The sequence below is a fragment of the Perissodus microlepis genome, chromosome 8 (assembly GCF_051167445.1).
Source record: "Perissodus microlepis isolate ML-2025 ecotype Zambia chromosome 8, ASM5116744v1, whole genome shotgun sequence".
Lineage (NCBI taxonomy): Eukaryota > Metazoa > Chordata > Actinopteri > Cichliformes > Cichlidae > Perissodus > Perissodus microlepis.
The window spans coordinates 7,322,250-7,349,188 of record NC_140468.1 but is presented as its reverse complement, the minus strand read 5'-3'; the positions used below and the strand labels follow the sequence as shown (position 1 = coordinate 7,349,188).

The 26,939-nt window shown below is 40.1% G+C and overlaps 1 protein-coding gene and 1 long non-coding RNA gene across 10 annotated transcripts in view; one reads left to right on the top strand and one right to left on the bottom strand.

Annotated features, from left to right (window-relative positions):
- The window catches only part of LOC146381299 (uncharacterized), a 40,759-nt gene extending 21,758 nt beyond the window's left edge, over window positions 1–19,001 (top strand). Inside the window, exons 3-4 of one of the 3 annotated variants that reach the window (XR_014801038.1) lie at window positions 17,562–18,534; window positions 18,712–19,001. This is a non-coding gene — a long non-coding RNA (uncharacterized LOC146381299). Of the gene's footprint in view, window positions 1–17,561 lie in introns of all 3 variants that reach the window. The other 2 variants (XR_014801039.1, XR_014801037.1) reach the window with 2 other exon arrangements.
- tanc2b (tetratricopeptide repeat, ankyrin repeat and coiled-coil containing 2b) overlaps window positions 1–26,939 on the bottom strand; it is a 162,655-nt gene that overhangs the window by 87,707 nt on the left and 48,009 nt on the right. Inside the window, exon 1 of one of the 7 annotated variants that reach the window (XM_084937270.1) lies at window positions 20,120–20,448. The exons of the other annotated variants lie outside the window; for them this stretch is intronic. The gene's annotated coding sequence lies outside the window, so the exon portion shown is untranslated. Of the gene's footprint in view, window positions 1–20,119; window positions 20,449–26,939 lie in introns of those variants that run through there. 7 annotated transcript variants of the gene reach the window in all.

Here is a 26,939-nt window from a genome sequence, read left to right as displayed (position 1 = left end):
TTGATGTTGAAACCACAGCTACTTGTCTGCTGTGCTTTTCAATTTGAAACCAATTTTATACACGTTTTGGTTCAAATAGCTATTTATACCTTAAACACACAAAATAGCTGAGTGAGACACTCGTCCTCTTGTTGATGGCTAAAGTGATCAATTAATCATTAAATCACTTCAGGCCATATGTTACAGTGTGCTCCTCAGGTTTGACTTTCATTTAGGGCAGATTTAATCAGATTCACAACAAAGTGGAGCAACTTAATGAATCACAACACCACAGTGTGCTGCAGGCAGCCATATGTGAGCACAGACATCTGCTCACTTGTAAAGTTGATGGGTATCTTCATTAGTGCCAGCCTCAGTGTATGCTAACATGAAAATGCATGGGATCACACACACACACACACACACACACACACACACACACTGTAAGAAGGCTTCTTAAATGTTCTCTGTCCACTGCTGTAGTGAGCCAATCCTGGTCTACCACAGGAAGTGGACTGTTCTGACATCCTGCCAAAGTAAATATTAGGGAACCACATCCAAATCCCAACAGACACAGCACACAAATGCACTTACTGTACATGCACTGCTATGCACAACAGAAGCACACATTTCATACTAAAAGACCAAAGAAATCTTTACAGGGCATGCTTGAATCAATGTTCGTTTAGATTTCAACAAAGACTCTAAGACAGCTGAATAAAAAGGAAACTTATAATCAGACTACTGAATAATATCTTAGGTGGGAAAAATACAAAAAAAAATTACATTAGAGAAACTTAAACACTGTTCATTAACAACATTTTCTCTCAGAGAACTGCCACTCACTGGATATTTCCATTCTTTTTCAAACCATTCAGTGTAAACCCTGGAGACGGGCTGACAAGCAGTTGAGCAGGTATACCTAATGAAATTGCCGTGGTTGTATTTTCCATCCAGTATCTACAACTTGACAGAGAAACAAGTGCTTTGTAACAGAGGGTAGCTAAATGACATCTTTAAACTGACAGTTAGCCGTCACTGTACTTTAATAACAAGTGATTAACTAGTTTCACTGACTAGTATTTCTCAAACAAACTAGTGAGGGCGCCAAAAACCTCCTCAGATGCCAGTTAAATTGCTTAATTTGTACAGAAATCATAAGTGTCACCTTTTACTTTCCGCTGCTATATGCCATATCTATAATAATCTAAAATACAACTACCTCCAGCTGGATAAGTATGGAAGCCCACTTCTGAATCTGACATTTGTTTTGACAAACAACAGATGATTGAGGGAAACGCAGCAGGACCGCAAAATCATATAGAGAACAAAAATACACCAGCAGACACACACAGCACTACATTTGGACACTTGCTTTCAAACTGTGGGCATTTCTCAAGATGAAAAACTAACTCGATAAATGTAAAGTATTCATGTTTATGTTGTAAATGTAAAAAGAGAGAGATTACAGTCAGAGGCTTAGCTCAACAGGACTGTGTAGGTGGGATTATATCAAATCTTTTGACACCATATGATTAATAGGTTGTTTGAGAAAAAAATGCTTAATTTTATCCACGTCCAGCTTTTCTACTCAAAGATTTGTTGCCTTTAGATGATAAACAGCATCATGAACCTAATAACTATGCATTTTGCATGGTTATTTATGATCTCATAGAAATTATAATGGCTAACAAAGCAAAAACAAACATATTTTCATACATGCATACTTTAGTGCACTTTAACGTTAGCCACCTAGCTGGCACTGACACCTGTGCCTCCTTAAACACATACGCATTAACAAGATTACATCCACTAGAAGCTTTGGTAAACACCATTAAGGCTGTGCTGCTCAATGCCTCAACCTTGTGGTGATTTTAAAGCAATACGAGAGGAGGGATGAGGCTCAGAGCGAGGTGCACTGAACTGTTTGTCACTGGCTCTATTACCTGCAGTGACAGGGCAAAAGACAATCCTGTCAGCTCTTAAGCAGTCTTATATCAAGGGAGGACAAACTGCACCAGATATGAAGAAATAGTGTTTGTGGGAACAGTACATTGTAGGTAAGAAGGGGCCTTAGAGCAGCGGTCCCCAACCTTTTTTGCGCCACGGACCGGTTTATGCCCGACAATATTTTCATGGACCGGCCTTTAAGGTGTCGCGGATAAATACAACAAAATAAAACTAGTACCAGTACCGAAAAAAAAGAAAATTTATTCATAACACACGTGAAAAGACCTAGGAAAACCGAGTAAACGATAAAAACGATAACAAAATAACGCTGAAAACCGATAAAAACCCTGAAAACTATACATTTCACACCTGAGCCTCAACTCTCGCGGCCCGGTACCAAACGACTCACGGACCGGTACCGGTCCGAGGCCCGGGGGTTGGGGACCGCTGCCTTAGAGGGTGGACCAGCAGTTTCACAAGCTGTTAACTGTGTTTAGGACAATGCCCATATCAGCTCTGATTTAATGTGAGGATCGCTCTGTTTTACAAGCAACAAGGCTAAAGGGAGAAAAAGGCAAGCTAGCCAGCTTGTGAGCAAGAAACGTGGTGTACTGTGTGGGTAGTAGACACTTCTGAATGTTTCTCATGATTACTGCCTACTTATGAGAATAATGCTGCAAAACTAAATGTTTAAAAAACAGAAAATGCACAGTCTTAGTACTAAATGCACAAAGTCGATCTGTAGGCAGTAGACTTCACGCATTTTTAAAATTACATCTATATTTAAGCCTGCAGTTTGGGGACTACAGGGAATTTGGACATCAGCGGTATCGTATCAATTCTACTCAAGTAACATATTTCACAAAAAGGGGATATCTATCTACACATAAAAGGCATAGTGTCCCCTTATCAGCACTCTCTTTGTGGTGTGATCAAAAGCACTGCTAATAAATAGTAATAGCGATTCTTGTGGCAAGACCGAGCTCAGTAGCTGTATCAATCTTTTATAAAGAGTTGATGAAAAATACTCATCATGAAAACCTATTTTTACAGCTTATTTCTTTTTTAATTGAGTGACTATGCTCTTGTCAAAACATTGTTTTCAAAATAAAGATGACATCCTTGTTTTCATGTGTCCTAAACATGAAACAGTGCATCTGGGGTCCCACTGGGATCAGTCCTTGGACCTGTTTTGTTTTGCTCTGTTGCCTCTTGGACATATAATCTCCCAGTAATGATGACTGTCAATTATATGTTAGGCAAAAAACACACAAATGTATTTTCCTGCTTCACTGCCATTAAAGGTGACTTCTAATTTCTTGCAGCTGAACTCAGATAAAGTCCTTGTTATTGGTACTAATGATTTCTAATGGTTACCAAAAGCAATCTTAAATTTGGGAATAAGCTTTGATTAACAGCTCAGTTTCAAGAAGCACCTTAGTCTTTCTATTTATAGATTTGATATAGATACTAATATTGTCAACATCCATCCACACCCACATCTTCTTCCAATTACTAGTGCAACATATTGTATGCATGATTAAAGAGCTGGGAACACATCACTTCAGTCTTCACACAATTGCATTAGCTTCCCATTCACTGAAAAATAAGATGTTACTGGTTCCTTTTAAATTACTACATGATTTGCCTGCACTTTACACATGTCAGAACTAATAACACTTTATATTGCACTCGAATTTTCAGATCTGGGGATCAACTGCTGCCACAGGTTCAACAGTCTAGCCTTAAAGCAAAGCAGGGACTGTGCTTTTACTGTTTTAACACCAACGGTTTGGAAAAAGTCTCCTCTGATTCCAGTTACAGACAGGTTTTTTTTTTTCATATAAATTTATAAAACCTTTTCAAAGCTTTACCACTTCCTTCTTTATTCTTGTCGTATTTTAATTTCTCCTTCTCCTCCCATTTTATGCAGTCTGGAATACTTTAATGCTTTTGTACATTTTAACTCTGGTGGTTGTTATTATTTGTAAATTGGTCCCAAATTCCTTTTTTAAAAGTACCAAAGGAAAACAAAGAGAACTTCATTCCTAAGCTAAGAGCACTACAAGTAATGCAGATTAATCCTTGCTGCTTGTTGCTTCCCCCTCATTTGTTGTTCCTACATATTGGTTTACCTGCTGAGGGCATGCTGTAAATCAGAGGCATCTTCCAATTTACCAAGCAGCAGCAGCAGATGCAATAAAGAAGAAATATCCTTATAACCCAGTCATGCCCAAAGCACTACAGGAGTACCTCTCTGCGTTCTGTTGTTATATAACTGTTGATTACCCAGGGGCTACGACAAATTCAAATGCAGGCCTTTTTTTTTAGCTGATACTTCTACTGCTGCTCTTTTTTATGCCTCACATGTGTTCCCAGCTACAACAACCTGTATTACACAACACAGCTAGAGTTATTTTGGAGAAGTGCTGGGCTAATGGTAACAAATTTTTAAATGAAATCTTATCTTGAAAAGAAAATGCAAGGTTAAACTGCACAACTCCAGCATGCTATTCTAGCCTCAAAACTTTTTAGCTATGTCGTCTTCATAAATTAACCAAAATCAATCATTTTGTATAAAGCTGAACAAATACATATTTATGAAATCAGCCTTTGACAATTTTTGGGATATCTTAGTAGATAAAATAAATTAAATCTGTTTGTCTGCTTACTCATCCTTCACAATCAGGAATTGAGCTACCAACCTGGCACCCAGGTACACCTTAGGCCCCCTAGAAGGTTCTTATCTGTATCATATATTATGCCATCATCATTTTGTGTAGCACTGCAGCGTACCCACAAAATGGGCTAATTTTTATACAAATTATCCCACATTTTATACTGACTTTATAAGCCAGATCTATCACCTAATAGGTTTTTCTTTGTAACCTTTATCAGTGCAATTGAGGACATCAGTTTTCCAAGAGCTCCAACAGATCAAATTATAGTGTGGCACGTGCTAGTATTAAGTTATGTAGATTGATGTGAAGCCTTATACTGTTTGACTTGTTTAATTTGTATTAAATAACCACATCTTACTACATATTTATTTTTCCCCTTTAATACAATAGCATGTGCTATTTCAGGTTAGCAATGGGTACAGTCATAATAGAGGAAAAATACTCATAAATTATTTTTTGGCTACTTCATTGTAGCAGAAAAAGAGTGAGACCACCATCACCCCCATATCTGGGCACCAGTATAGCTCACTGGGCTGCAGGTAACCCAGGCTGCCCCGGGCCACGTTCTGTGTGTAATTCCCCATGCTCTGTCTTTTTCCTTACCTGTCTGCTCTACAGTTTTCTTGAAAGGTAAAATGTTAAATCTTAAGAAATAACACGTCACCATGTGATCAACCACAACACATTTAAAACTATGTTAGTCTATAATACTCATCCCTACAAGGGCCTTTAAGCATCACACGGTTTATGCCACAAATTCTACAGGCTAGATATGACTTCTAATTTCTTAGAAGTCATATCTAACCTGCTTATAGTCTCATCATGTTGTTTAGGATCAGCAAATGTAATGAAATGATCAAAACGTAGCATATTTAAATTCTTAAGAACATGATGATGGTGTAATCTGTTCAAAGTTTTAATGACTCTATAGACTGTCATCACCAGATGCTTGATTGGTATAGATGCTGCTTGTCCTCATTACACAGTAACTTAAAATGTGAAAAAAAACCCACAGTCTTCATGCAGTCTGAAATGGTAGACAGCCTCTAATAAACCTAAATGTGAGATTGAGCATCCACAATAAGCTGATCTGTGGAGGCCTTGCCCCACAGCCTACAGGATTCAAAGGCTCTGCTGCCAACATGATGGTGCCAGACACCACAGGACAGCCCAGAGGCTTCAGAACTATGTTGGCAGCACAAAAGGGCACCTACAAAACATTAAGCACGCAGCTTAAATACTGTGGCCAATTGCTGTAATGTGGAACATTAACGCTCAATTGGAGTGATATTTTTGGCCACATGGTAAATTAAGTCCAATATTCCATTTCAGTTCGGTTTTTGGTCTCTAACAACTGCTGAGGGAAATATCAGGCTCTTCTGTTATCTGTGTGTTTGCCATTTTGTGATGAGCAGGTGCTGTAGAGTAGTTTTTTTTACTTTCACTGAAAAAAGATGTAGGAAGCCCAACATAGTGATAGATGGGATTAAACCCATGCCGAGAAATTGCAGCAAGCTGAACAATAATCTGAAACTTACTAGTAAGTTTGAGGGAGCTGAGGGGAGCCTATTTGCAGGTGATAGTTCTCCATAGGTTCAACACCAACAACATACTTTCCCATTATTGCTTATAAACACCATCCAACCATCCATTTCCTGCCACTTATCCATGTCCAGGTCTATGCAGACACACTCAAGCCTCACTCTCCCCATCCGCCTTCTCCAGCAAGGCGGAACACCAAGGAGTTCCCAAGCCAGCCAAGCAATATAATCTCTCCAGCATCCTGGGTCTGCCCTGGGGCCTACTCTCAGTTGGATATGCCCAAAACACCTCACCTCACGCAGGAGGCGTCCTAGTGAAGATAGCCATATCACCTTTACTGGCTTCTTTTATTATGTAGTAGCAGTGACTTTATTCTGAGCTGATCCTGGATGACCGAGCTCTTCACCCTGACTACAAGGGAGGATTCTGATTTCTGCCATCTGTATCCGCAATCAGCACTCACAGCTCGTGGCCATAGATGAGTAGGAACACATGTCGACCAGTGTATCTGGTTCTGCTTTTGATTACAGATGCTTTAAATAGGAAATGAGTAATGAGTATAAAGCTGATGTAAGACATTTTCTAAGTTTCCATTTGTATTTAGGCAGCTCTCAAAAATAAATTCTTACTCTTGTAAGGCTCAGTCAGGGTTAGGCATCTGTTTTAGTAAAAAAGAGGAAGGTTACTTTGCTATCAAACTTAAAAATCAAGCACAGATGAGGCTCTAACCAAAATACATCAGTATGGTAATGTGTGCGTTTACCTCGAGCATGACCTGTAATCCTCTCTAACAAAAAGACAGACACAAAAAACAAAAAAAGTTTTTTGGCTTAAAATAACACATGCCTCCTCCCACCTTCCAGAAAAGCCCAAAGCCTGTGACCCTGGCCACCGAGGTGTATCTGGAGGACAGCGAACAGCACGGTGGTGGCGCCAGGCCAGAGAGGTGACGCATATTTGAGTGGCTGAGTGCGTCAGGCTCTGGCTGAGAGCACCACGACTCAGCAGTGTCCTGGATGGATGGAGGTGTTATGATGGAGGAAGCAGGGAGAGTGTGTATGCGTGTAACCAAGAGACAGCGAGTGGGAAAAAAAGGAGAGAGAGCGAGAAAGAAAAAGAGTGATATGCCCCGACTCCCACACTGCCATCCGATGCCGAGAAAAGCTGTGTCGCAGCACTGAGTGGGAGGTCTGCGTTTTAAATAAATAAATAAAAGAAAATGAATACAAGTCTGGAAAAAAAGAGAGAGAGAGACCACATGAAGCATCTCCTACCTTTAGTCTGACACACCACTGGGGTTACATCACAGAGCAGTGAAGTGAAAAGCATGCAGCAAAAATAAACCAAACGGAAATGGAAGTGTTATAAAGGTTTTGCTTTGGCTGCTTTGAGACTCGGCGAGAGCAAAAAAGGATGAGCAGCGAAATGAAAAACAGTTGATGGCTTCTAGTCTGCCTTGAGGTGTTTCACTGAAGAGTGATGCTTTTGTTTCTTTTCATTTCTTATCCTCGACGAGGGAATGGACCACGAAAAATGAAGAGCAGGCATCCCACCTGTACCTACCTCAGTTTAATTTCCCACTGTCCTGTGTTCTTTCCATCACTATTCCAGTCAATTTTATTTTAACCTTGAGTATTAGCAGATTGAGCCAAGCGGTCAGTCATTTTTTCCCCCCAGTCGATCAGAAAATGACAAAAAAATGAAACCCACATTATATTTTCTAAGACTGAGCCAAAGGCGAAGTCTTTAGATTTTTGTTTTGTGTGACCAACAGTCGAAAACTTAAAAATATTACTTCAAATCCTATTTTATTCTGTAGTTTAAAAGATTCAGTATGAGGTTTGCAGTTTGATTCCCAGTTCCTCCTTTCTGCAGAACAACGCATCCTCAGGTGCGGACAAACTAAAGCAGTTTCCGATGTCCAGGAAGTAACTTGGTATCACAGCTCTGTTGCTTTTTGCAGCTGCGTGTGAATGGATGAAATAAGCAAAGCAAACTGCGCCTCCTCACAAAAAGGAGCATTTAATGACAAACCTTGTTACCACCTAGAAGGAGGCTGACCACCAGTGTTGGTCAAGTTACTTGAAAAAAGTAATCAGTAACTAATTACTGATTACTTCCCCAAAAAAGTAATCCCATTACTTTACTGATTACTTATTTTCAAAAGTAATTAATTACTTAGTTACTTTTTAAAAACACGATTTACAACCTGAATAGGTGATAAAGCGATAGATCTTTCAGCCCAATTCTACTTTTTCTGCATAATCCATCATACAAAATGTAATCAAATGGAAAAGTCTCTTTTTAAAACTTGTTTTATTAGTTTTAATCTTTTAACTTTATGCATCAAGCAAAAATTTAATTATATGCAACATTCTCTGACTTGAAGAAATTTGTTTAACATTTAAACCTATTTTCTGCACATTCAAGCACATAAAATAAAATATTTTTTGTGTTTACACTCAGTCTTTCAAATAGATGCAAGTAAAACACAGCAGAAAATAAATAAAGTCAAAGACTAGCGGTCCTGTTGCTCTATTTTCACCTGTAAAGCAGGAGTGGGGTAGGCTGAGGTTTGCCCTGGTGCAGGTGTGCCGCAGCGGTCAGTGGAAGAAACCGCGAGTTTCTCTGTGAGTTTCCCATTACGTGGTAGCGCACTCGGTGCTTGCTTGGAAGTTTTGGGGGGGGGGTTTTTCGCTGTAAAAAGAAGTTTTCTTCCCACACAGTGAACAGCGGACACTAATGTTTTTGTCACTTTTTACGGAATCAAACTCAAAGTAAGGTCAGTACTTCCACGCTTTAAATGCTGCACGCTCACACTCTCCCCCGCACTCGATATATTATCCATTCTTGATCTGCACACAGCTGTTGTCACGAACGTCGCACTCGCTTACGTCACTGTCATGAGACATTCTCGCAAAAAATCACGGTTTTAGTGACGCAGTGTTGCTACGGGAAAGTAATGGTAATCTAATTACCGTTTTTGCAATAGTAATCCCTTACTTTGCTCGTTACTTGAAAAAAGTAATCTGATTACGCGTTACTGCCCATCTCTGCTGACCACTAGTGGGTTACTGGTACCAGCAGTGACAAGGACACTAGCAAAAAAAAAAACACAACTAGAGAAAAATCCGTCGGGTTGGATAAGCAGCCACTACAAAGCTCCACTAGCAATCAAAAAAATAACATCAGAACAATGAGTGATGAGCAAATTGCTTTATATCTAGATGGGGCTTTAAGTATGGAAGAATGGACACATAAGTCTTAAGATTAATTACAGTAGTTTGCTAGCCACTAATAAAATACAGTAAGAAATGGGAGGCCTGCTTTTGAAATAATAACCCACATTTCTATAACAAACCTGCCTCTGTTATTGTTTTAAACTGTACACAAGCTGTGCAATAACCTACAGTGACATGGCTCAGAAAACAGGAAACTGCAGATCAGTCAATTTGGTGATGAATTATTTTAGGTTTGTTGAGAGAACATACTGAAGCGGCTGCTGAGGGGAAACCTGATTTGTGGTTGTTTGTTGTTCCAGCGCAGCACTAAGAGCAGCATCACCTCTAGTTTCCTTTGACCTCGGGCTGTCCACAGCGAGAGGAGGGGTGTCTGCGACTCCTGCTAGGGTTGCAGATGCCACTCTCTGCACTGATGAAGAGTGTTTAATGAGAAACGCTATGGATCGTGATGAATTCACGCAGAGAGGTTAGAGAGAAAGGCTCCCGCTGCAGTTAGTGCTTCTTCATTATGATGGGAGATATTTACAGCCTTTCGAAATTACTCTCGTGTTGAATGACAGTCATTACCATACAGCAGCTTAAGGAGGAACACTGCTAAATTTGAACCTTTTTCACATTGCTTAGGGGCCCTCTCTGCAGTGTGGGGATTTGTAAGCTTCACAGCAAAACCAGGAATGTGCAGAGAAGTTTGTAACACACCCTCATCTTGCATTTTGCCAGCTCCACAGAATGAAGACATAATGGATTCCTAAAAGTTCAAAATCAACAATTCTGCCACAGAAAACGCTGAAACACAACACCAGACGAGGACAAACTGCCCATTTTATTTTGTAAGCAACTGTGCAGACATCACTTATTGAAAAGGTACGCATTAGTTTGCCTGGAGCACCAATTATTTTTCCTGTCTACCTCTGCCTTTTCAGAGAGAATAAAATTAGATTTCTCAAATGAAAATGCAATGACCTGAAATTATACGCCATTTTAAAATGCAGAGGGAACACGGCTTGTGATAAAATATAAATTTAATAAAATTCAGATGACCAGCGCAATATTCAATGTTAATAACACAGCTCGAGGCTGTGGTTTAAATACACACTTTATTACGTACATCTGTTCAACTCCTCGTTAACATGAATATTCCATCAGCCAATCACATCACAGCAACTCACTTCATTTAGGCATTCTGACATGGGAAAGACAACCTGCTGAAATTCAAACCGAGCATGAGAATGGAGATAAAAGGTGATTTAGGTCACTTCGAACATGGTTCAGGGTGTTAAAAAGGCTGGTCTGAGTATTTCAGAAACTGGTGATTTACTGATTTTCCCACAGAGCCATGTCTAAGGTTTAAAGAAGGTGGTCTGAAAAAAGGAAATATCCAGTGAGCAGCAGTTCAATGGGAGAAAATGTCTCGTTGGTGCCGTAGGTCAGAGGAGAATGGCCAGACTGCTTCTTGCTGATAGGAAGGGAACAATAACCCAAACAACCACTCATTACAACCAAGGTATGCAGAAGAGCCCATTAATCATCGAAACAGATGGGCTACAGCAGCAGACCACATGGATGTCACTCCTGTCAGCTTAGGCTTGAAAACTGAGGCTACAATTAAAAACAGAAGATTGGACAAACATTGCCAGATCTAATTATTGTGTTTCTGCTGCATCATTCAGGTTATAACATGAAAGGGTCAATCCATTCTGGCTTGCAGCAAAGGTTCAGGCTGCTGGTGGTATAATGTTGTTGGGGACATTGTCTTGGCATGCTTAGGTCGCTTTAGTAACAACTGAGCATCATTTAAATAGCACAGTCTACCTAAAGACTATTATTGACCATGTTCGTCCCTTTATGGCAGGGGTGCCCAACTCCAGGCTCCAGGGGCCGGTGTCCTGCAGGTTTTAGATGTGTCCTTGCTCCAACACAGCTGATTTAAATGGCTAAATTCTCTGCCTCAACATGCCTTGAAGTTCTCCAGAGGCCTGGTAATGAACTAATCATTTGATTCAGGTGTGTTGACCCAGGGTGAGATCTAAACCCTGCAGGACACCAGCCCTTGAGGCCTGGAGTTGGACACCCTGCTTTATGAAAACAAATTCCCCATCTTCTGATAACTGGATAACCCACCATGTCAAAAAGCACAAATCATCTCAAACTGGTTTCTTGAACAGAACATTGGATTCACTGTGCTCAAATGTTATACAGAGTCACCAAATCTCGAGATGTGCATTTTTAAGTACAGCCAGCCAATCTGTAGCAAACTGTGTAATGCTGTCATGTCAATATGGATGTTTCCAGCACCTTGTTGAATCTGTGCCACAATGAATTACAGCAGCTCCAAAGGCAACCGGGGGTCCAATTCAGTACTAGCAAGATGTACATAATAAAGTGGCTCATTTAAACTCCTCTGGTAAAGAAACTGGTACTTATAGTGGGGTTTTTTTTGCCCCCTCAAAAACCACATCCATATGCAGACTGTATGAGCCAAAATTAAAATGACTGAGCTTCAAATGACCCTCCCTACCTCCTGAGTCGCAGTCATCCTCAATAGCTTCTCTCGTCGACTCATACAGGTTATTTTGCTCTCCATGCACTGTCTACATGCATTATGAGTAATTATTTTGTTGAGTGGCCATTTGGTGATTTTCATTTTGAAGAGCAATAGCCGGAAAATGAGTCATGCTTTCATAGAATTTAAACTAATTGAGGGATCCTGCACCAATGTAAAACTTTCAAAAGAACAACAAGTGCAAACAGAGAATCCCATTTGCAGGATAGGAACTACTCTCAATAACAGAATGCAATTACTTGTTTATTTATAGTGATTTAATGCTTTTATACCTTATTATTTGGGCCTCAGCCACAGAGTGCACTTCTGCTGGTGGAACCGGGTAAATGCCGAACAAATAACAGGTACAAAAAAAAAGGCCTAGCATACAGCATGTCTAAAATGGCCAGAAACACAAAAACAGGACTAAAGAGGTTGTTTGATGTTGGATTGAAAAGGTACGACGGCAGACGAGTGAAGTGTCATTTTGTTTCTCTCCATTTTGGAAAAAGGAGAGAAAGCTTTCAACCTGTTGGGCAGGGCAACAATTAGCAAAAGAAAATGGAAAGAGAGGAAAAGATGCAGAAACAAAGCAAGGTGGCCATTGACTGTGTGGCCATAGTAACAGATGAAGCAGTGAGGGTGGAGAGAGGTGAAACAGAAAGACGGCACAGGCTGTCCTTGCTACTGCAACCTCTTCCACGGCGCTCCGTTATTCTTATCGTATGCTTGCCCACAGCGATGCAATAATTCACTCTGCTCTCAGTGTCATTGCGATGATAGGAGAGGGAAGAACTACATATACCCCCCACACACACACACACGCACAACGATTATACCCTCAGCTGCATTGGAGATAGGTCTACAACTGCAAACAAGAAGGCCTAAATAATGAAGTACACATTAAATATAAAACAGACTGGGGCATTGAAGAGCCAACAGCAAAGCTTACACGTAGTAGGACGAAAGTAGGCTACAGCATGTGGCTGGATGCCTCATCATCAACATGAAAGCTAGACTCTATTAAACCCTGTGTGTGCTGATGTGGGCTATATTTAGTGTTCAAACATTAATATGCACATATGCTAACAGAACCCCCCTCTCAGCTTATATTTCTATATATAGATATATTGACAGAAATTTGAAGCCATGGCATTTAATCTGGGGGGATGTTATGACCTTATGCTATGGATTTATTTTATATTAGGTTCACTTTTACTTTTATATTTTTGCATTTTATCGTTTATTTTGTTTCAACTAATTCCATTTCTTTGTCCCAAATACAGCATTTAATGCATTATTTGTTATCTATATATTAAAATAATAATTGTTTATTTCTGGTTTTATATTTTAATGTTTCCTAATGATTTTTATTGATGTTATTGATTTTTTTCATTGTATTGTTTACTGGCTTAACTATAGTTGTCACAGTAATGTTGAATTTTATTTCTTCTGTCGTCTTATATGTTCTACTTTTGTTTATTTTATTTTTTTTAAACACTGAAGTCTTTATTTCATTTACCTATATTTATACATGTGCCTTACTGTAATGTTACCATTGTTACAATTTTTATTAGTTGTTTTTCTTATTTTATCTTACAAAGAGATACACCTATGGTGGTAAACAGAGTTCAGTGACAGAGGTAACGTTTTAAATTTCAGACAACAACATGTTTGTTTTGCTTTGCCCACAACAACATGTGGGCAAAGCCCGAATACTGTACTGATTTAAATAATCCTAGGGTCAGAAGATCATTTAAAATAAAACTGTTGTTTTTCCAAAGTCATTACAATAATACTGGAGAAGGGGAGGAGGTGGGGTTAGACAATGCTACAAACTCCAGGATATGGGTCAGTGTGTGTCTGTGAGGGAGATACAAATATTGCTCTTGGCAGATCCAGCAGACTGGTCTGACATCAATTTTTTATGCATCGCTTCCAACTGGGCACTTAATACTGTTTGGGTGTGCGTCTCATTGTTTAGCACTAATCTATGAGTACAAGGCTGCTGTTGAAGGATTTTAGCTTGTTCTGATCATGTGTTTGGATTATATTGCTTTTCCAAAAGCGAAATATCATTATCAGCTGCTTCATATTGTATTTTCTGGTCTATAAGATGTCATCACAGTTTCTTAGAGACCAAGGAGCTTGAGAGAAGTCAAAGTACTAAAGTCTTTCTACCTGCTTAAGCAAGAATGCATTTCCAGTATTCATACATATTCAGTTTCACTAAAGCTCAGCAGCCAGTTGACAACTGTTTAGAGACAAGACACCATCTAAACAACCACAGACCACCGATATGATAAATGGTAAAAGGTTCTTATAGAACGCTTTTCTACTATACATGAGCACTGAAATTGCTTTATACAACTTGCCTTATTCACCCATCCGCTACACTTTAAGTGCTTTCTATCTAAGATTCACACATATTCATACTCTGATGGATGCGTGAGAGAGCAACTTGGTTAGCATTTTGCCCAAGGGTATTTGGCATCCAGACTGGAGCAGCCAGAGATCAAACCACCAACCTTCCATTTATTGAGATACATTCATCCCTACAGACCAAAGCAATCAAAAGTAGGAATACAGATTTTTACCTAGCAACCTGTGGTCACCAGGAGGTTGCCAACTGATCTCTGTGCCTCTGCAACCAAGCCAACTCTTTTTATTGTTAATTTATTTGAAATCAAAATACAAAATACAGTAATTACAATAGAAAAAGAGCAAATCCTGACATTTAAGACCCTCAAAGTGGAAAATATTGGCATTTTTGTTAAATAAATTAAAATTAATAATAAAAACATTTCAATCAACTTATAGATTAATTGAGCTCAAGTGAGGATGCAGGCGTAATGTGTCTTTATATGCGACTTGCACAATCATTAGACCTGTCAAAGCAGATAAGTTCATCCGAAGGCCTGATAAGTCTGCCCTTCCAGTAAGTGTCAGCAGGAGTTACATTTATCGAGCATGGCATTCATGGCCGGCACAGACTGGAGAGAAAGACGAAGGAGGGGGCAGCAGACAGTCAGACTGACAAGCACAGTTATAGACAGACTGCAGGTTTGAATTCAAAGATGGCACAATAACTGCAATCAAACAGACGCAGTCGGGGAGACTCATATGGACATGCAGCTGGCGTGGGGATAGTCCACGCCTTGGTCCTCCTGTGAAGTGAACCAGTGTTGTGTTTTGCTGTCTTTATCATGCGACGCAAAGCAGCACAATATCCCTCAGTATGTTCAGCTAGCAAGGGCACTTCCTGCTATTCAAAGGCATACTGCGTTGAACAGCAGTAATGAGCCCATCCACATCAAGAGCCACAATAAAAGCCCAGCTTCCCAACTGGCAAAAACAACAGGATGCCATTGCAGAAGGGGAACTGATAAGTCCTGTATGGCATCAGAACTTTAAATGTGTGGGGGGGAGAGACATGTTATTTCACATTTCACACAGCCAAATACACAATCCAGCAGTCTGATTTGTTCACGAAGGATTTAATGGCTATATATGTGCCAGCGTGTGGTAAGTAAAAAAAGATGAATAAATATGTGCAAAAAGCTGGATGGAAAGTGACGATGAACGATGGCAAACGGTTAGCCCCTGTAATAATGAATATAAATGGATGATGAATGGGTGGAATGAGTGGGACTCGACAAAAAGGAAGATGAGGGGGAGTAAGAAAATAACCACTCCAGAAGGAATGAAAAGAACGGAGGAGCAGCAGGACGGCTGTAAAAAGAAGCTGTGATGAAAAATGTTAGCGCATTTGGATTGATGAAAAGAGCCCAGGGAGAAGTAGCAGTGATGAATGGAGAAGACAAAGATGAAGAAGGAAATTACTTTAAGGTGGGAGCACCTGAAAGGCATGAGGTGGACAAGTTTGGTTATGAGATGATGTGGATAAATTGAGACAGAGGGGGATGGGAGAAAGAGAGGGACGCACTGGTGAAGACTCATTAGCCTACGCAGGATTGGTACATTCAGTCGTTCCCTGCTCTACTGTTTTATCTCCCTCTCTTCTCTCTCCTTTTGTTCTCCAGAAATATCCAAGTGGGTGGGAGAGAGAGTAACGGGGTGTGTGAGAAAGGAGGAGAGAGTTACAGTAAGTGCGATGATGGCAGAGTGAGGGGGACGACAACAGAAAGCGACAGAGGAAGTACATGAGTACAGAGCAGGCCTGCTGTCTTTGAAATATTTTTCCATTATAAAATGCCAATAGTGCGTAAAGGACACCTGATTTCATAACCAAAACAACTCATTACCTCACTCTCAAGTGTCTTCCAGAGAGGCAACAAGTCTGGCTTTAAATAAAGACGCCAGAATAAAACTGTTAAATATATGTGAAACATTTTGCTCATTAGGATTCAGGGAAAACAATCAGTGGCATTACATCACACATCAAAGCACACATATTTAATGTGTGATGGAGTTTTTATTATGAATGAATTATAAATTTTTTATGAATTATTATGTCTATGTTTTTATGTTTTATGGACAACAGATGGAAATTAGCCCTTGGTTATAATCTGGTATGTTTACATTCATGTAATTTGTTTTACATTTATGTTCATTAACATGCACTGTCCTAAATAAATAAATTAAATTAAAATTAAATTAATAAGAGAGGGCACTGATCACATGTCACCCATTTTAAAGGAACATTAGGCAGAAAACACAAAAGGTAGACATGAAGTTTAAAGTTAAACATACACACAGGGTGATAAATGAACCACACAACAACAACAGTAGGTCTGGCTGATTTGGGAAAGGATTTGTTGTCTTTCATCAACATACCTTCCAATATTTTACAGATAAATCACTGAACTGACAGAGAAAATACTTTAACTAGTCTTCAGCTTCAGTCCTATCCCAACAGTGCAGTTTTCGTCTCCTATCAGCTGGAATAGTTGATGTTCGCGACACTGAACAAAACCTCAGGAGGAATTTCATGAGGTCAGAGGTAAAAATCTTAAGCAATTCAACTGCTAGCAATTACCCAAAAGCCGCATTAGTTGTCTGCCAAGTTATCACTGAAGTAGCAGCTAGTGGTTTCTTCTTCGGGCTGGTCCCCTTAGAGGTCACCACAGCAGACAATCTGCCTTCTTCTCACGCTATCCATAGCATTCCCTTCTGTTACACTAACCCTTTGCATGTCATGCATGAGCCTCCTCTGTGGCCTCTTTTCCCCATATTTAACATCCTTTTTCCAATATATCCACCATCCCTCCTCTGCACCATCTAAAATATAAGCCTTGCCTTTCTAATTCCATCTCCAACCGGAGTTGTCTGTCTCTCACTCCCAATGAAAATCCACCTCCAGCTTGGCTTCCTCTCTTTCTGTTGGTGCACCCTCTATAGCAGGTCTCACTACCATCTTGTAAACCTTGCCTTTCACTCTAGCTGCTATCATTCTGTCACAAATCACTCCTGAAACTTGTCTCCACCCGCTCCACCTTGACTGCACTCTTCTTCAATTCTCTAGTGCATTCTCCATTGCTTTGGATGGTCGACTCCAGGTTTTTAAACTGATCTACCTTCACTACTTGTGCTACTTGCTACCTTTCAACCTCTCACTCAGACAAACACTCTGCTTCTACTGAGTTTCGTTTCTCTTGTCTCCAGAGCATCCCTCCACGTCTCTGGGCTCTCTTCCAGCTGCTCCCTACTCTCACTACAGATCACAATATCATCTGCAAAGATAGTCACAAAGTCTATGTTCACACTGCAGGTCTTAATGCTCAATTCCGATTTTTTTGTCTGCTTGTTCACACTACAAATAAAATGTGACAGCAAACGCGCTCTAGTGTGAACCCTCAAAGTGGCCCGCATGCGGAAAAGAAGACGTCACACACAACGCGCTCTGTTTAGACCCAGAGCAAACAGTATTGTTTGACTGATGGCCCTTGATATAAAGACTTGTTTCGTACTTTACGTTTCCCAATTTTGCTTGAGGTTATAAAGTTATTTGGTTACTTACATATGGCCTAATAATTATCCTTATTGCTGTTTTAGAGAGGAGCGGTGCTTCAAAGGATAGTTGCAGATTTCTGTCAGAATCTGCAGATTATACAGTACAAATAAAATGTTCACGTTTCTCCAACGTTGTCTTCCCAACAGTTTCACTGGATGGCCAGGAAGCGTTCACGATGTCTTCTCGGGCGCTTCTCTGATAATTGGCGTCTGTCTTGTGTCAGTGACGTAAAAGACGGATTTAATGCGACATGACCGTTCAAACAGCAGTCGCTTTCTAAAACATCAGATATGTATCGGATTCAGTACCACATACGAAAGGGACACAGGTCGGATTTGTGCTGTTCACACTGTCATACCATGATCCGATATGAGTCGCATAGGGTCAAAAAAGTTGGATTTCATGCGCTTTCGCCTGCAGTGTGAACGTAGTCAAAGAGTCTCCTGCCTGACCATCAGCACTGCAAACAAGAAGGGGCTCAGAGCGGATCACTGATGCCATCCAACCCCAAGACTAGCAACTGGACAGAAACAGTGACACCCTACCTTAACAATTCTATTTGGTCAGCAATGAAAATATGGCAAAGTTACCAGAAGCACAGCACTAGGCGAGACAAGATTAATAGTAAGTCATCGTTGGGCTTTTGCACTACTTGCCCCGTATATACACCTTACAGTTATTACTGTATGTTTTGCTCTACATCAGCTAACTTAAAAAATTGTCTTTTCAATGATTTCAATGATGTTTGTATTCTTCTAATCTTTTTTAAAGTCCTAATTCTGTGATTTTTCCTCCCCCTAGGGCAGCAGTCCCAAACCCCTGAGCCACGGGCCGATACTGGTCCGTCAGTCCTTTGGTACCGGGCCGCGAGATTTGAGGCTCAGGTGTGAAATTCATGGTTTTCAGGCTTTTTATCATTAACTCAGTTTCCCTGGGTCTTTTCCTATGTGGTAATTGTGTGTCTTATTTTGAAAGAAATATTTACACGTTACCATAGCGACCAGAGAGCATTAAGGGGCAGAGAGGAGGATGTTACTCTCAATGTTGTTGGTGCATTTCAGGAGGACGCTGCTAATAAAGTTACACAATTACACAGTGAATTCGCATTTATTATTATATTTACAAAATACCACAGTTTTTGTCTTGGTCGTATCGTTTAATTTTGTTGTAATTACCCGCGACACCTTAAAGGCCAGTCCGTTAAAATAGCGTCTGACATTAAACCAATCCGTGGCGCAAAAAAGGTTGGGGACCGCTGCCCCTAGGGTACTGAAATAGGTATTGAGTACTGAGTAAGATCAAAACAGAGGTTGAAATTGTTCTCACAACTTATTTGATGCTCAGGTTTAGTTCTTTTTCTGGTTTATTTGCTGTGTATCCACATCTCTGAAAATTACTCAAGACCTTGTTATAATTAATAAATATTTAAAAGAAAAAAAATATTCTTTCATCCTTTTTATATATATGAATATGGAAGACCCCCATACCTAAAGAGGAGTGGATGGAGAAGGATGAAAGAAAAATGGCAGAGAGAAGTGACGTTATTGTAAGGGAACCAAACACCAAGCAGAGATATCTGCTGTTATTAATAAACCTGAAGACATAAAGGATGACAGATATGAGCTGAAACACCACACTGAATTCCCATTAAGACACAGTATGTTCTCTTTTTACAGCCACCTATCAGACACCTTGGCCTCTCCAGCTATTTCACTCTGTATTCATGTATCTATGAACAGCACACAGTCTCCCTCTCACACACACACACACACACACACACACTGTCGCGGCTAAGGTGTGGCACGATGCCGGCAAGACACGGACTGCCGTGGAAGCCCGGGTCAAGGTGACACCCTGCACGGCAGCCACAATAGAGCAAACAAATCAGTTTCAGAGTGGGTTTGACACATGCTGCCAACACCAGTCAAAAAACAGACACTCAATGCTGCTCTTAAATCACACACTTGAACCTTTCACCTCCCAAAGTACACATTGAGACACCTACACACTGGCTTCCTGCGATCAAGAGCTGCTCAGACTTGCACCGTGAAACAACAAAAACCCTGCGAAACAATTAACAAATCAGCCTTGATGAATAGTGGCTCTTACCAAAGCATGTTTCCACCACTCCCCAAATTTAAAGTGGAATTCAGAAATCCCCACATTTATCCAATATAACCATCCGTCTCTTCCGATTCATCCGACTCACCTTTGTCAGTCGTTCCCCCGTCTGCCTAGGCAATAAAAATCCTGCACCATAGTAAGAGAGAGCTTAGACAAAAAAAAAAGACAGAGAGAGGAGATAATAAAGGCACAGTGAGGTGAAAAAAAATACAGGAAAGAAAGAAGGCAAAGAGAAGAGGACAAAAGATAGAGGGAGGGAATAAAAGGGAAAAGAGGGAGCGAGAGAGAGGTAAAGAACAGCCCAGACAGGCAGAGAGCTCTCCACAATGTGAGGCGAGCGCCAGGTGTCAGCACGCATACACTCACTGAGGCGCGCATGCACACGCTCACACATTCGCATACCCACGAACACAAGCAGACAGGCAACTCTCTCTCACTCTCATCTCCTCCTCCTCTTCCTCCTGCTCCTCCTCTTCTCGCTCTCTGGCAGCGATAACTCTCCCCCATCCTCCTTCTCTCTCTTATTCAGCCGCGGTAAAACGACTTAACTCTTAAAAAACCAGTCATTTTCAAAACTAATCTTTTCTATTCAGCTCAGTCATTAATTATTATCAGATTCACTTTAAAGGGTACTAACTGTATGCCTACTTGAACTATTATTTTTGTCCAATAAGAGGCAGAACACACAAGCTGCCTTTTGTGGGTCCATTAAGTCTGAGAATTATCTGATTCTATCTGCCACGACTGCACCAGAATATTGATTACTAACTCGCCTGTCTTTGTGTAGGTGATAACTAATGGGCGTACACTAGCCGCAACCAAGCAGCAACCTTTAAAACTGAAAACTGATGCTGGTACATTAGTGTCAAAACTGCAGTTCCCCAAATGACCACTTGAGGCAAACTCCAAACAACCCTCATAGCTTCCAATGTTAAACTGTATGGTCTCTGTAGCCATTTTCACCCTTTGTGACAACTACAGGAGGTACATTTTACTATAAACCATCCTTTTTGGGGTGTAGCTGCTTTGAGTGACAGATACGGTCCATTTAAGTAATGTATTACAAAATACTCTCCAGAGAAAGTAATTCGTTACACTACTCGTTGCATTACTTCTTTGCTTTCCAATAATGAGTTAAAAGCATGATGCTAAACTTTTCACGTGCCTGCAGATTTCCTCATCTTCACCAAAGTTGATGAAAAGCAGTCAACACAACACTTTACAGGAACATCCTAACCACAGCATGGCGGTGCAGTGGTTAGCAAAAGAGAAATTCATTCATTTGTGATTCTAAAGTCCGAACCCTTGTGTATTTGTATTAGCCCTGAGATGCTGGTGACTTTTCCAGGGCGTATCCCCCTTCTTGCCATATGACAGCTGGAGTAAGCTCTAACCCCAACCCAAACCTCAGCTGGTACTGAGGTATCCACTCTCAGGGTCTGGGGATGAATTGCTGCCAGCTATGTGTTAGCATCATAGATAGATTTTTGTGCCAATTCTGTCCGTCTCTCACATGAAGAGGTCAAGCACATGAAAAGGCAGGTCTGGCTTTTCTGTGTCTACTCATAATGCAGATAACTGAAAAAAATAATTTCCTGCAGAAAATGTGATTATAATTTGATATTGAATTTAATAGTTAAATAATAAAAAATGTATTTAAATTATTAATACATTAAAAGTAAATTAAAAAATTACCCAATTCGGTTTTTAAGCCTGTTTATCCCCCCCTAACTAATGCACCTAGCAGGCAAAGCTAGCAAGCTACTGTTAGCATTAGCTGACAACCCCAGGGGTTTATGCTTTCATCCATCACCATCACTTTTTAATTAAATACTCAAAAGAGGCTAAGACCCTAGTAATGAAACCCAAGGCTTCAAAACCACAGCACAAAAAGCAGTAAGTGACATCATGGAGCTGCGTCCATCTTTAATATACAGTCTATGGGTTTAACACTGATTTTTGGGGAGTGAAAACAGCTGGAAACAATACTATGAAAGCTGTGAGAACTGACAACAGTAAATCTGAAGGTGTTAAAAAAAATGAGCTGAAGGGGAAGGAGCTGCAGCGTCAGTCAATTTTTAGTGTTAATATTAATATAACATTTTGGTAATCACATTATTTGATCTTGTTCACATGGAAATAGGATTTAAATAGAATAAAGTTCTGATTATCTTTTGTAAGCATCTTTTCTATCATGGGTGGCAGAAAAACATGCCTACACAAAATAATTCAATTATTTAAGGTTTTTCACAAATGTGAAATACTTTTCTCACATTTTTAGTTACACAGCTAGTGAAGGTGGAAAAACAGGATGGGATGTATCCATTTTTAAAATTCCTTTCAGTGGCATCTTACAAAAGCAGCAAGAGAAAACTTAAAGGTGGGAGGCTTATGCTCCACTATACAGTACATGTGTTTTCTCCCGAATCCATATGTGATACATCGGTTCTCAAATTGCTTCTTCGATTTCTATTATTTTAGTCGCACAGAAGAGACTTTTTCTAGACTACATGCACTTCCTTTGTAGACAGGCACAGCATGGATATAGGTGATGTCTTAAAAGCTCCAGTATTACAGAGATACAATACACCAGAGCGCTCAATACCCATCAGGGAGGTACAGCTGAAAGATGCCTTTGTGAAAATTCTTAACATTTTCTTGTGTATTGAGGCATAGCAGGAGCTTCTAGATAATAGTATTCACTCCAGCCTGCTCTTTTTTCTGTACTGTTTCATGAATTTGAGTGTATATATAGACACAAATGCTATTTTCTCTGCTGATTAGGTTATGTTTAAATTCCCATTTTTGTTCCACTGAATATTCTGGAAACTTGTTACTAGATTTTAAAGATATCCAGTAAGCTGTCATGGCTTTTGTCAGTAAAATAGATTTGACACAAATGCAGACTAAACATACAAGGCAGGAATGGATTTCATGGGATTTACTGACTGCTGCAAAAATAATAAAGCCTAAAACTCTAACTGGTCACAGCAGATGACTACTTCCTGGTAATGGGGCGTTCTTCCTTCCTACCATTGCGAAGCGTATTACATTGTCTTTCTCTTACAATATAAAGCATCTTCAGGGGATTTATTGGGAATAAGTGCTACATAAATAAAACTGAATTAAACTGAAATATAGGCAAGAATTTGAGTTAGCAAGCAAACAAAATTGATAAGCTTAGAGAGACAAAGAGGCTCCATTATGCTAAGCTCTATCTCTATACATTTTTTCTTTGCCTCTACTAGAGCATCTGTGCATAAGCCATAAGCCATCTTTTATACTGGGCCCCTTCCCTTCTTCTCTTTCATACAATTTTCTTCTAATTGGCTGCCCCTCACAGAGAAAAGGTTTGCACTGCAGGTGGGAGGGGCTGCAACACGCACAGCTGTGTGCCTGAGATGACCATATTAGGAATACCCACCTTCATCAACATCAACAGAACAGGAGAAACTGTTAGAAACAGGGCATTTAGAGCAATCGGACACCTGAGCTTTTGGCTCTGTAGGATTATCTGCACATATGCTATGCTAACTAATTGATTTTTAACCAATCCTTATTATGAGCATCCACCACTGGAACTGAGGGGAACAACAATAATATATATACACTACATAAAATGTTATGTGGTAAGCCTTGTTTGATATTTATTTCATTTTCTGATAGCAGGAGGGGAGAAAAAGGAAAAGAAATGCAGTTCGTGAGTGAACTAAGGATGTTTTGGATTTCTGTTATATGCCCTCACCATTATGCTACTGGGGCTCCCCATGCATAGCCCAGCAGAGGCAGGGATACAAGTGCTTTTAGAGTGCTTTCAAGCTTTTATTTATTTTCCTCATTCATTTTTGAATCAAAAGTGTCAGCTGCCTTTTATTCCTTTGTATTTCTTGTTTCTTGCACAACAGTAACATTAATTACATACATTTCAATGTTATAATACAAATTGTGGTTGTAATTCTGTTGATTAGACAATTTAAAATAATGATTTTTTTTTTAAAAAAAACGAAAACTGTGCATTGTTAGACTAACTGATTTAAAAATAGTTATTACAGTTATGGCAGATGCTGTCCTAAATTATCCAGTCAAAGACATTAACTACATGCATTTCAGTGGCACCGTATTATTTGCCCAATATAGATTTTTTACTTTTATGCTCATGATTCCCTCAAAATTGTTCTTCTTACTCCTTTAACATACTCAAGTAAATTAAGCTATTAATCCAAACACAGCTAATATGGTGCATAAATGATCTTGCCACATTTACATCCCTGTTGGTTTCCCTGAACATAAAGCATCTGACACAACTCCTTGTTTGACTTTTTTAGGAAGGATACCAGCTGCTAAATGTCAGTTACTCCACAGCCACTTATATGTCCCCTTAAACAAGCTATGAACATGAACACATGGGGTAAGAGAAACGACACTGATCAAGATTCAGAATAATGTCGCCGATGGAAAGACGGGGCACCTGCTCTAATATTACAATATACCATCATTATTTAGTTTTTTACTTGGTTAAACAGGTTTCTACTGTGTACGTCTACAAAGGGGAAAAAAAGAGGAAAAGGCCATACAGGGATAGCAGGAAAATGAAAAAAAAAAAAAAGCCAGAGGAAAGGGAGGAGAAATGCACGCATCCATTTACTGATATTGACGTTGTGATCAGAGACAGAGGAGAGGTTAGACCCACGCATCATGCTGCCCACTCCCTACTGATCTGAAATATACAGCTTCCCTTACAAAAGAGCTGCATGAGAGAGAGGCACAGCCAGTCTCTTGTGCTTGTCTCCATTTAAATGTCACTGTACTGCAGCACAGCATGTGAATTTACTCAAAATAGCCAGAGAACGGCCGTCGGAACTGACAATGTCATCGTGAGGAGTTCAAGACCCTGCGGAGGACAGTCCACCACATAACATACTGGTTTCAGCCACACATCAGGCCTTTAATATAGATTCATGAAGGCAATCAAGCCAGACCTGCTGAGTGTGGAAGCCAGACTGGTGGCTTGACAATCAGATGCATGATTCATGCCATCTTTTACACATCAGAGAGTACTAAAGTAAAAAGCCATAAGAGGATGTGCTTCACTATTGTGACGATGGTGATACAAAGGGAACAATGTGGAGTTGAGTACCATTGGCAACAGTGAGTATTGCCTGTTATAGCACAGAATCTACTTCACTGTATTGTGTGTGTGTTTTGTTTTATTTCAGCAGTTAGCAATAGCAATAACTGTCTTTATAGCTTATTCTAAAGGAGTATGTGGTGAAAGACAAAAAAAAAACAAAACAGATTTCTCACTGTAGATGTTTGGATGTGTCGCAGTAGGAACAGAATGGATTTTATTAACAATATCTGTGCTCCATAGGTAGCAGATAACCAGATTTCCAAGCAAATTTGATGCACTGTAATCCAATATAATGAAAAAAAGTGGCAACAATGACACCTCCATTGTGATAGTTATCATTACAAGGGAAGAGGACATAAAAAGTTTAAGTAATTAAAGCTAATTAAAGCCATCAAAGTCTGGCTAGTTCCTTCCTGTGATGAAGGACGTGCTCCTGGTGCCTGCATGGGTTTTCTCCCACTGTCCAGATGTCCTGCATCTCAGGCTTGAAATGTTGGTGATTCAAACCTGGCCATGGATGAGAGATGGATAAAGTGCTTTAAATGTACAGAAAAAAAGGACTGTATGTGTATAAATCTCTCTTGTACTCTAAAGCACTTTAAGTGATCTGTAAGACTGGAAAGTGCTCTGTAAATGCCAGTTCACTGTCCACACGCAGCCCGACATGATGACTGGCTCTCACGGGTGACAACCAAGTAGAATTTGCTGCAATAGAAAATTCATTTGATACAGAAAGAATAACAGCTAAAAGATGAGCCCTGTGTGAAAATGAAAAGGAGACCTTTTATACGCTCTTGTTTTGAGCAGCTATCTATCCCACATAGTGATATGACCCTTGAAAGCTCACCCAACATCCACTTTTTGAAGTTTTCTCCAGTGAAGTGTCAAGAAAGACCAATCGTTCAGGTAACCAATGCTTGTTTCTGTCATGCCACATCACACGTAACATGATGCAATTCTGCTATTTAAACTGTAACACAACATATGAGAATGTTCATTATGAAGAAAACTAAGGTCAACAATGAAATTTTGGCTTTAGATTTTGGGTTTAACCACAGATAGACTCAAAAATGAATGCATGTTTCAGCCATGAAGATTTCATGTGTCCATCTGTCGTACATTTGATCAGATTAAACCAATGTCATGACATGACTCTCACTATATAAGAGGTTTCAGGGTGTAACATTCTTGAGCCTGAAGGACGCAAAGGAGGTCACTCAGCGAAGGCGTATGGGTGGCTGTGACGAGGGCTTCATGTGCATCAAGAGGCTCTGCTGAACCATAATGACGAGCCAATAAGTGCCTCCCACACTCCACAAGACAGGAGAGCGGCACGAATGACACTTCGGGCACATCGTCTCTTACCGCCCCGCGCCCTCTCAACAGTCCATCTACAAGTCTGAATTGTCTTTGACCTTCAGCACACTTTCATTTTGCTGCAGCTTTGTTACCATGGCATCAGTCAGGAGGCCACAGGTGCCTGATGAGGTGGGCAGCTTCGGGGCGGCTAAACGCCCACCTGATCAACACTGGTTGTATCGTCACAGACGCCACTGGAGGAGCAGCTTCTCCTGTTTTCTTTGTTGTTTAAGGAAGAACGTTCACGTCACGTAACCTTTGCAGACCAGTTCCATAGTGAGTACTCTAACAGATGATAGAGATGATAATGAGATTTCTAGAAAGAAGACTGTGCAGTCAATACTGCATGAAGACACCTCAGAATGTCAACTGCTGAAAGAAGAAAGCTAAATGACATGTTGCAGAGAAGCTCAAG